This window comes from Lissotriton vulgaris, unplaced genomic scaffold (assembly GCF_964263255.1).
Source record: "Lissotriton vulgaris unplaced genomic scaffold, aLisVul1.2 SCAFFOLD_673, whole genome shotgun sequence".
NCBI lineage: Eukaryota > Metazoa > Chordata > Amphibia > Caudata > Salamandridae > Lissotriton > Lissotriton vulgaris.
The window spans coordinates 502889-514559 of record NW_028242452.1 but is presented as its reverse complement, the minus strand read 5'-3'; positions in this window follow the sequence as shown (position 1 = coordinate 514559).

Here is an 11671-nt window from a genome sequence, read left to right as displayed (position 1 = left end):
ACCACACACAACCCCCCACAAACCCCAACACACAAACCTACACACTTGCACAACCGCATGCACTCACACACACAACCCCACACACACAACCCCTGCACACAACCCCATACACAAACACAACCCCCCTCACACACAACCCCACAAACACACAACACCCCCACACACATTCAAAACCACACACACAACCCCACACACAACCTCACACACAACCCCCCCCCACACAACCCCCTAACACACAACCCCTCCCACACACACAACACCACCACACACACAACCACACACAACAACCCTCACAACTCCCCACACACACACACACCCACACACTCACACACAACCCCCCCCACACACAACCCCCCCGCACACACAACCCCACACACACACACACAACCCCACACACACACACACACCACACACACATAACAACCCCCACACACAACCCCACACACTCACACAACCCCACACACAACCCCCACACACAACCACCCCACACACAACCGCCCACACACATCCCCATACACAAAACCCCCCACACATACAACCCCCCCACACACACAACCCAACACACACAACCCCCCACACACACAACCCCACACACACACAACCCCCACACACAACCCCCACACTCACAGCCCCCCCCCCCACACACACACACAACCCCACACACACAACCCCCCACACACTCACACACAACCCTACACACTCGCACACACAACCCACACACACAACCCCACACACACACACACACAGACCCACACACACACAGCCCCCCCCACACACACAACCCCACACACTCACACACACCCCTACACACACAACCCCCCCAAAACAATCTCCCCGCACACATAACCCCCCCACACACACAACCCCTCCCACACACACAACCCCCCCACACACACAACCCCACACACTCACACAGCCCCACACACTTACCCACACAACCTCCCACACACACAGAAACCCCCCCACACACAACCACACACAACCACAAGCACAATCACACACAACCCCCCACACACAAACCCACACACTTGCACAACTGCATGCACTCACACACACAACCCCACACACTCAACCCCCACACACAACCCCCCACACACACAACCCCATACTCAAACACAACCCCCCCTCATACACAACCCCACACACACACAACCCCACCACACACATTCAACCCCACACACACAACCCCACACAACACCCCCCACACACAAACCCCCCACACATTCCCCTAACACACAACTCCTCCCACACACACAACACCACACACACAACCCCACACACACACATAACCCCACACACACAACCCCACAACCCCCACACAAAACTCCCCCCACACACAACCCCACACACACAACCCCCCCACACACAACCCCACACACACACACACAACCCCCCACACACACAACCCCACACACACACACAACCCCAAACACACCCCCACACACACAACACCACACACACACAACACCCCCACACACACAACCCCCCCAAAACAATCTCCCTGCACACATAACCCCCCACACACATCCCCCCACACACACATCCCCCCACACACACAACCCCCCACACACAACCCCACACACACAACCCCACACCCTCACACAGCCCCACACACTTACACACACAACCTCCCACACACACACATAAACTCCCCCCACACAACCACATACAAACCCACACACAACCACAAACACAACCACACACAACCCCCCACACACCTCAACACACAAACACACACACTTGCACAACTGCATGCACTCACACACACAAACCCACACACATAACCCCCCCACACACAACCCCATTTACAAACACACCCCCCCTCACACACAGCCCCACACACACACAATCCCCCCACACACATTCAACCTCACACACACACAACCCCACACACAACCACCCACACACAACCCCCCACACAACCCCCTCCCACACAACCCCTCCCACACATCCCCACACACACACAACCCCACACACAACCCCCACACACAACTCCCCCACACACACAACCCCACACACTCAGACACAACCCCACACACAACCCCCCCACACACACACAACCCCCCACACACACAACCCCAAACACACCCCCAACCCCACACACACACCACACACACACAACACCCCCACACACACAACCCCACACACACAACCCCCGCACATACACAACCCCACACACAACCCCCCACACACACCACCCCACACACACAACCACACACACTCACACAACCCCACACACACAACCCCCACACACAACCCCCCACACAACCCCATACACAAACAAAACCCCCCACACATACAACCCCCCACACCCACAACCCAACAAACAAAACCTCCCAACACACACAACCCCACACACACCTCACACACAACCACACACACACAGCCAACGACACACACAACCCCACAATCCCCCCACACACAACCCCACACAGACAACCCCACACACACACAACCCCCCAACCCCCCCCACATACACAACCCCACACAAACACAACCCCCCACTCACAATCCCCCCCACACACAACCCCCCCCACACACAAGCCTCCCACACACAACCACACAAACCCCACACACAACCCCACATACACACACACACCCCCCCACACACAACCCCAAACAAACACCCCCACACACACACAGCCCCCCACACACAGCCCCACAAACTCACACCCCAACACACAACCCCATAACCACACACACAATCCCCCACACACACAACCCCCAAACACCCAACCCCACACTCACACAACCCACCACATTCACACACAACCCCCCCCACACACACACAACCCCATACACAAACACAACACCCCACACACAACCCCACACACATACAACCCCCCACACACACAACCCAACACACACAACCCCCCACACACACAACCCCACACACACAACCCCACACACAAACACAACCTCCCCACACAACCCCCTAACACACAACCTCTCCCACACACACACACCGCACACACAACCCCACACACTCACACACCACCCCACACACAACCCCACACACAACCCCCCCCACACACAACCCCCCACACACACAACCCCAAACACACACAACCCCAAACACACACACAACACCACACACACAACACCCCCACACACACAACACCCCCAAACACACAACCCCCCCCCACACACACACAACCCACCACACACACACGCACAACCCACCACACATACACAACCCCACACACAACCCCCCACACACACTCCACCCCACACACACAACCCAACACACACAACCCCACACACTCACACAACCCCACACACACACAACCCCCACACACAACCCCCTACACACAACCCCCCACACACACAAACCCCACACACAACCCCCTCACACACACAACCCCACACAAATAACCCCACACAACCAAACACAACCCCACAAAACACACAAACAGACAACCACACACACGCCCACTACCACATCCCTACACACCCACAACCCAACACAACACCCAACCCCCCACACACAACCCGCACACAGAACCCCACACGCCTTCAATCGCCCCCGGACACCGGGTTTCGATCACCCTTCTGCCTCCCTGGGCGCCGGCTCCACCCTCCTGCTGAGTGTCTGGTCGCTCTCATCCCGGCCCCTCTGGCCCCCAGGTGTGAGGGTCCGGACATCAAAGGACTTCAGACCTATATCTGGGGCAGCCCTGGAATGGGTCGGGAGTTGTATCCTGGAGTCGAGAGACACCGAGAAGAACTCACCTACTTCGAACCCCGTAACGATCTTTGGAGGCCTGCTGGCGCTGCCGCGGCCCAACCTCGCTGAAACCATCTTTGGAGACCTGCTGGCGCTGCCGCGGCCCAACCTCGCTGAAACCATCTTTGAAGCCCTGCTGGCGCTGCCGCGGCCCAACCTTGCTGAAACCATCTTTGGAGCCCTGCTGGCGCTGCCGCAGCCCAACCTCGCTGTAACCATCCTTGGAGCCCTGCTGGCGCTGCCGCGACCCAACCTAGCTGAGACCATCTTCGGAGCCCTGCTGGCGCTGCCGCGGCCCGACCTCACTGAAACCATCTTCGGAGCCCTGCTGGCGCTGCCGCGGCCCGACCTCGCCGAGATCATCTCTGGAGCCCTGCTGGCGCTGCCGCGGCCCTACCCTAAGGAACCCCCCGGCTCGAGGATTGAGAGCTGAGCGCAGGGTATCCCCGTACCAGACTGGTACCGAGACTGTCCCGCTACCCCCTTCCCGCAGCTACCAAAGACTTTGAGGATCCCTCGATCCATTTGTACTGTAATGCTAAGATAACCTGCCTAGTTTACTGATAAAAGTTTTTAAGAATCTATCCTTGTGTGGTGTCCGTCTGTGGTGGCCTCTTGCTCGACCTGTACGATCCTAAAAGAGGAACCTCACCCGGAGGCCTCTCGACTGCGCTCGGCCAGTTCTAGAGGGAGAGGTGGAACTTGGAGTGGTCAGGCAGAGAGCCTCTGCCCGCCCCCCTAAGGTCGCCTTTCTAACACTCTCACAGACACTCTCTCACAGACACTCTCTGACTGACAGACTCTCACAGACACTCTCTCACAGACACTCTCACAGACTCACAGAAACTCTCATAGACACTCTCTCACAAACACTCCCACAGACACTCTCTCACAGAAACTCTCACAGACACTCTCACAGACTCTCACAGACATTCTCTTGACACTCACAGACACTCTCTCACTCTCAGACTCTCACACTCTCTCATAGACTCTCTCACAAACTTTCACAGACACTCTCTCAAACGTAATCACAGACACTCCCTCACACTCTCACAGACACTCCCTCACAAACTCTCACATACACTCTCTCACAGACACCGTCTCACAGACACTCTCACAGATACTCTCTCACAGACATGCTCTCACAGACAAGCACACTCTCAGACACAGACACTCTCACAGACACTCTCTCAGACTCACAGACACTGTCACAGACACTCACAGACATTCTCTCGATACTCTCACAGACTCTCAGACACTCTCACACTCTCACAGACACTCTCACAAATTCTCCCACAGACACTCTCACAGACACTCTATCACAGACACTCACAGACACTCCCTCACAGACTCTCTACCAGACTCTCACAGACACTCTCACAGACACTCTCTCACAGACACTCTCTCACGGACATTCTCCCACAGATACTCTCACAGACACTCTCTCACAAGCACACTCTCACAGACACACTCTCTCACAAGCACACTCTCACAGACACTCTCACAGACTCTAAGACACTCTCTCACAGACTCTTACAGACACTCTCTCACAGACTCTCACAGACACTCACTCAGACTCAGACACTCACAGAAATTCTCACGACACTCTCACAGAAACTCTCACACTCTCACAGACACTCTCTCACAGACACTCTTGATGGAGCGGTAATTTCTTCTGGTAATTTCTCAATGCAAAACCCTCATGCTACCTCTAATTTACCGCTGAAAAAGGTGTTGGGCCCTTCCCACCATGTATTACCTTCAGGAGACTTTAAATAAAGATGAACAGTCAAAAATGCAATTATTATTTTAAGCCAATAAAGAGAGTTGTTAAGTATTTAAAGGGTTTTATTTTCTAGTCAAAAGTTAATATTTCTCTGACCCTTTATTCATTAGTAAAATATCAATCAGGTTACAGAATTTGGAAAACAGGAAAAATAGCATTAATACAGAACAGTCAGTCAGTCAAATACACTTTATTCGATTTATAAAAATCATAAAAGGCATAAAAACATTTTTGTGTACACATATAGAATTATTTGATACATTTGATACAGAACATATTACAGTCTGCATATAAGCATTACATATAGGAAAGAAAATGTGGCGCAACATTTCAGTCAAAACTCTTAAAGAGTTTCTAAGAAAAATAGTCTTGCAAGGCTAATCAAAAATCAAATAGTTTGCAAAAATCTCCCATTAAGAGAAATAAATGCATAAGTCAAATAAATCTTTTCAGACCTAATTAATTAGTCAAAGCATAAACTTATAGTTTAGCATCTAAATCTAAAAAGCCTTTCTATCTGTTGCTGTTCTTCTGCATCTGTCTGTGTCCAAAGAGCAAGCAGGGAGTGAGACAGCCCCTCCTTCACCAGACCTCAAAGGAATGTGGCCTGCAGTGCCAATATATCACGTGAAAGAAAGAAACCTCCCCCTGACTCTCCTCGGGCGCAAACCCCGCCCTTCAGCAATCTCCCGGGACGTTTCTCGTACCTGACCGATAGAATGTCTGGTCTAATCTGTTCCTTCTCTCAAGAGCTCACACACCCCCCTAATGAGCCTAAAAGCCAAAGCCCCTCCAGAAAGGTCATTATTTATACTCTAATTTTTGGCAGTCCACACAAAAATGTTGCATCTTCAGGAAAACCTGTACGTGATTGGTCAGCCACAATAGCATGAGTTCTCACCACCCTGACTCATTCTAAAAACCTGACTATACCAGTTTTAACAAAAGAAGCATTCATAATAAATACATTTTGTTGGACAGGCCACATGAAGGGCCGCTCTCCCCCGGCCCAACCAGGCCTGAGTCCAGTCCCGCAAGTACCACACACCACCATTGCACGTCCTCCGTCCCCTCAGGGACCCCTGCCCTCGAGCATGTCGACCTCGTGGGCCCCATCCACTGCCGGCCCACGCGCCCAGCCTGGGGCGCCATCTTGGACACTCCACCACGAGGCCGCCTGGCCCCCGATCGACCTCAACCCTGGGCCTGGCCCGGCCTCAGACATTCCGGCACCACCCTCCACCCAGGAGGTGAGCGGGCTACTTGGCAAGTCAATGGGAGAAAGAGGTGCCGATGGCTCTCCCCCGCCAAGTGCCGCTCGCCCATCGCCTCCCCGGGCGCTGGCTCCACCCCCCTGCTGGGTGTCTGGACTCCCTCATCCCGGACCTCCCGACCTCCAAGTGCGAGGGTCCGGACATCAAAGCACGCCAGCCCTATAACTGGGGCAGCTCCAGAGCAGGAAGGCAGTTGTATCTTGGAGTCGAGAGACGTAAAGAGGAACTCATCCTGGACGGACTACTGGCGCTGCCGTAGCTCTGTCTTGTGCACCATCGTCCTGCCTGTTGGCGCTGCCACAGCCGTCGTAATCCTCATCACCTTCATCGTCGTCGGGACCTGCTGGCGTGGCCGCGGACCGTTGTAACCGTCATCTTCACCGGGACCTGCAGGCTCCGCCGCGGACCGTCGTTTTCCTTCGTCCATCTCGGGACCTGCCTGGCTCCGCCGCGGCCCGATCATCTAGAACGCCGAGCTCGAGGATTGAGAGCTATTTTTCACTCGTTGGTAACAAAGACTGTCCCGCTACCCCTTTCCTAAACCAGAGACTAGAACCGAGGGGACCCCTGAGTCCAGACCTCCTTGTATCCATCATCGTAACCTAAGAATTGCATATAAAGTCTCGTTAACCTTCAACCTTGTGTGGTGTCCGTCTGTGGGGGGGAAGTTACTTATCTGTACAGTCGTTGGAGACGGCTCTCCCTGGAGACCTCTCCCCGTAACCTCGGCCGACCCTCCCGGTCCGTCTAACATTGGTGGCCAGCGGCGCGATCCGAATCACCGCATAAACGTACAGAGAGTAGCTCACCCCACGACGAAGTCACAATGACCACGAAAGAGAGCGGATCAACCGAGAAATTCCAAATGGAGAAATTGGAGGAGTACAACCATCGTGAACTAAAACAATTCTGCATCGAACTGGGTATCGCTACCACCGGACTGAGTACCAAGGACGATTTTAAGCATGCCCTAGAATCTTGGGCAGAGACCGGGGCTGCCGGAACCCCTGATCAAAGCACCGTAGAAAAAACGACCACGGCCCCTGAAGGGCAAAGAACGGGTCTCTCGCAAGACGAGATCCAGGAAAGAGAAAGAACCCGACTACACGAACTAGAAATGGCCCGACTCAAAATGGACGTTGAACTTAAGTTGGCCGAACAAAAAATCAATTTAGAGCACCTGCGTCTCCGAGAAGAAAGAGAGGAGAAACAGAGACAAAGGGAGCTCGAGGAAAAGAAACTAGCATACGAACACGAACGGAACCTAGCCGAGATCAACCTACGCAAGCAGAATAAAGAAGCAGGGGTGCCCGAGCGACCCCCCACCTCAGGGACCACAGACAAAAAGGTACACATCCCCAAAGATGTTGTCCGAGAATATTTCAGAGAGGACGACATCCAGCAATGGTTTAAAGCCTATGAAATCGCTATGACTGCACACCGGATCGATAGAAGCGACTGGGGAGCCGGTCTCTGGGGAAGATTCCTCAATGAGGGCCGCGACACCCTGCTACAGCTCCCGGACCACCAGATGACCTCCTACGACCATATGAAAGCGGCACTCCTCACCCGCTATGGTCTCACACCCGAGATGTACCGTCAGAGGTTCCGAGACTGCACCCGCATCCCGGGTACAACTTGGGTGGACTATGTAACATACTTTAGCCGAGCCTTCGAGGGCTGGATCCGAGGAAGCAACGTCACGACCTACGAGCAACTATTTAATCTGATGGTATGGGAGCATCTGTCGAACAATTGCTTCATTGAACTCCGCCAGCACCTCCTCGACAGCAAGTTAACGGATCCCCGGCAGCTCGCAGCCGAAGCTGACCGGTGGGAGATCACCAGAGTGGGCCGGAATGGGTCCTACGAACAGAACCGGAACAACAATGGTCAGCACCGACCCAGAGGAGGAGGAGGGGGCCAAGGGCGAGGAAGAGACAACGCCCCGGTCGCCCCCACTACCAACACCACCCCCCCGGCCAACCGGGGCAGCACCCCAGCACGACCGGGGTACAGAGCCAATGTCACGTGTCACCGATGTCAACGAGTCGGCCACTATGCGAACGACCCAAACTGCCCGCAGTACCAGAGCCCAAGACCCCGCCAAGTGGCCGCTGCAGCCCTAGGGGAAGAACAGATCTCCGAGGAGCAGGAAGAGTACGAACAAGAGCATCAAGAGTGGGAGCCAGCCGCCATGGCTCTAGCCTGCTTAGGGGGGAAAGACATGGTCCCGCGGGTCCCCCTACCCGCTAACACCCAGAAGTACAGCCAATGGGTGAGCATCAATGGACACCAGGCCGAAGCCCTTCGTGACACCGGGGCCAGTATAACAGCCGTCCGCTGTCACCTGGTGGCCCCAGAACAGTATCTACCGAACATTCTCTGCCCTGTACGATCAGCCGATAACTCGGAAAGCCTGTGTCGGATGGCCTGCGTCCCCTTCGAATGGGGGGGGGGTCTCCGGCATGTTGAAAGTAACGGTCCGAGACGATGCCCCCGTAGACTGCCTCCTGGGCAATGACCTGGAAAGCTCTCCGTGGGCCGCCGTGGAGAGAAAGGAACACCTGGGGATGTTGGGCGTCCCAGACTGGGCGTGCGTCACCACCCGTTCCATGGCCGCCCGTGCCAACCACCGGCCAGAAGAACCCGAATGGCCGGCGCCACCGCCTCCGGTCGCCCCAGCCGAAAACACCGACCGCAACATTCCCTCCGAACCAGCCCAACCTACCGACCTCGCTAACCTCGACCAGTGGCCTCAAGAAGGGGGGCCCACGCAAGAGCAATTTCGCCAAGAACAGAAGACCTGTCCCTCCCTCGAGGGACTCCGCCAGCAAGCGCTCGCCCAAAGCGCAGGGGGTACCTCCGGAACTCATTGGGTCTACTGGGACAATGACCTGCTGTACAGCGAGCAAAGAATCGCCGAGCTGGGGAGCAACCGAGTACTAGTGGTACCCCTCCGTTTCAGAGACTTCCTGTTAAACCTGGCCCACGATGTCCCCCTGGTAGGACATCTGGGACAAGATAAAACCTACAGTCGCCTAGTGACCCACTTCTTCTGGCCCAAAATGAGGAACGATGTGCACCAGCATTGCCGATCTTGCCCCACGTGCCAAGCCAGTGGGAAGAGCGGCCGCAAACTAAAGGCCCCCCTGCAACCTTTTCCCGTGGTCACTACCCCGTTTGAGAGAGTCGGAATAGACATTGTGGGGCCCTTGGACCCACGCACAAAACAAGGCCATCGATTCATCTTGGTGCTAGTGGACCACGCCACCCGCTACCCTGAGGCTGTTCCTCTGCGAACTGTGACAGCCCCGGTAGTCGGCCGGGCTCTGATGGGGATCTTCTCCCGTGTGGGCTTCCCCCGAGAAGTCGTCAGCGACAGAGGCACGAACTTTATTTCCAAATACATGAAGTCCCTCTGGCAACAGTGCGGGGTCACCTACCGATTCACAACCCCCTATCACCCTCAAGGGAACGGACTCGTTGAGCGGTTCAACCGCACGCTAAAGGGAATGATCGGGGGGTTGGAAGAGCCCCTCCGTCGCCAGTGGGATGTGCTGCTGCCGTGCCTCCTCTTCGCGTATAGAGAGGTCCCCCAGAAATCCCTGGGCTTCAGCCCATTTGAACTGCTATATGGACACCCAGTGCGAGGGCCGCTCAGTCTCGTCAAAGAAGGCTGGGAGATGCCTCCGTTAAAGAACCCTCCAGATGTCTTCCGGTACCTCCTCACCCTCCGCAACCAGACCCGGCGGTTCAGAGAACTAGCGAAGGCCAACCTAGAGGCCAGTCAAGAGGACATGAAAAAATGGTATGACCAGAATGCCTCATCCATTGAATTCGAACCTGGCCAACAGGTATGGGTGATGTCCCCCACTGAGCCATGCGCCCTACAAGACAAATGGACGGGGCCCTTCAAAGTAATAGAACGCAAGGGTCCTGCCACCTATCTCATCGACATGGAATCCTCCCGGAACCCCCTCCGGGTCCTCCACGCTAACAGACTAAAGCCCCACTTTGTGCGAACAGAGCTCAGCCTCCTGATGGCCACAGACACTGGGGTTGAAGAAGACTCCGAGCCTCTCCCTGACCTCCTACGGACTCAAGAGCAAGACGGCTCCGTGGATGGGGTCCGGCTCTCAGAGGCCCTCACCAGAGAACAACGCCAAGAGTGTCAAGCCCTCCTATCACAGTTCGCCAGCCTGTTCTCCCTCACCCCAGGTGTCACTTCCTGGTGTGTGCACGATGTGGACACCGGGGACAGCCTCCCTATCCGCCACCGGGCCTACCGCGTGCCAGACCGGGTACGGGCCTGCATCCAGGAAGAAATAGCCAAGATGCTCACGCTCGGGGTCATCGAGCCCTCAGACAGTCCCTGGGCCAGCCCTGTCGTACTGGTCCCCAAAGCAGCTGCCCCCGGCACCACACCAGAACTCCGGTTCTGCGTGGACTACCGGGGCTTGAATGCGGTCACCAGAACAGACGCGCATCCCATCCCCCGGGCAGATGAACTAGTCGACCGAATGGGAGCTGCCCGCTACCTCAGCATCTTCGACCTGACAGCAGGCTATTGGCAGATCGGCCTCACACCCCGGGCGCAAGAACGTTCTGCCTTCTCCACCCCCGATGGCCATTACCATTTCACGGTCATGCCCTTCGGCATGAAGAATGCCCCAGCAACCTTCCAACGGCTCGTCAATCAGGTCCTGGCGGGGCTCGAAGGATTCAGCGCCGCCTACCTAGACGACATCGCTGTATACAGCCACCATTGGACCGAGCACCTCCACCACCTCCGAGCAGTGCTGCAAGCCCTTCAGCGAGCTGGCCTCACGATCAAGGCCAGCAAGTGTCAAATTGGGCAAGGGTCTGTAACCTACCTCGGAC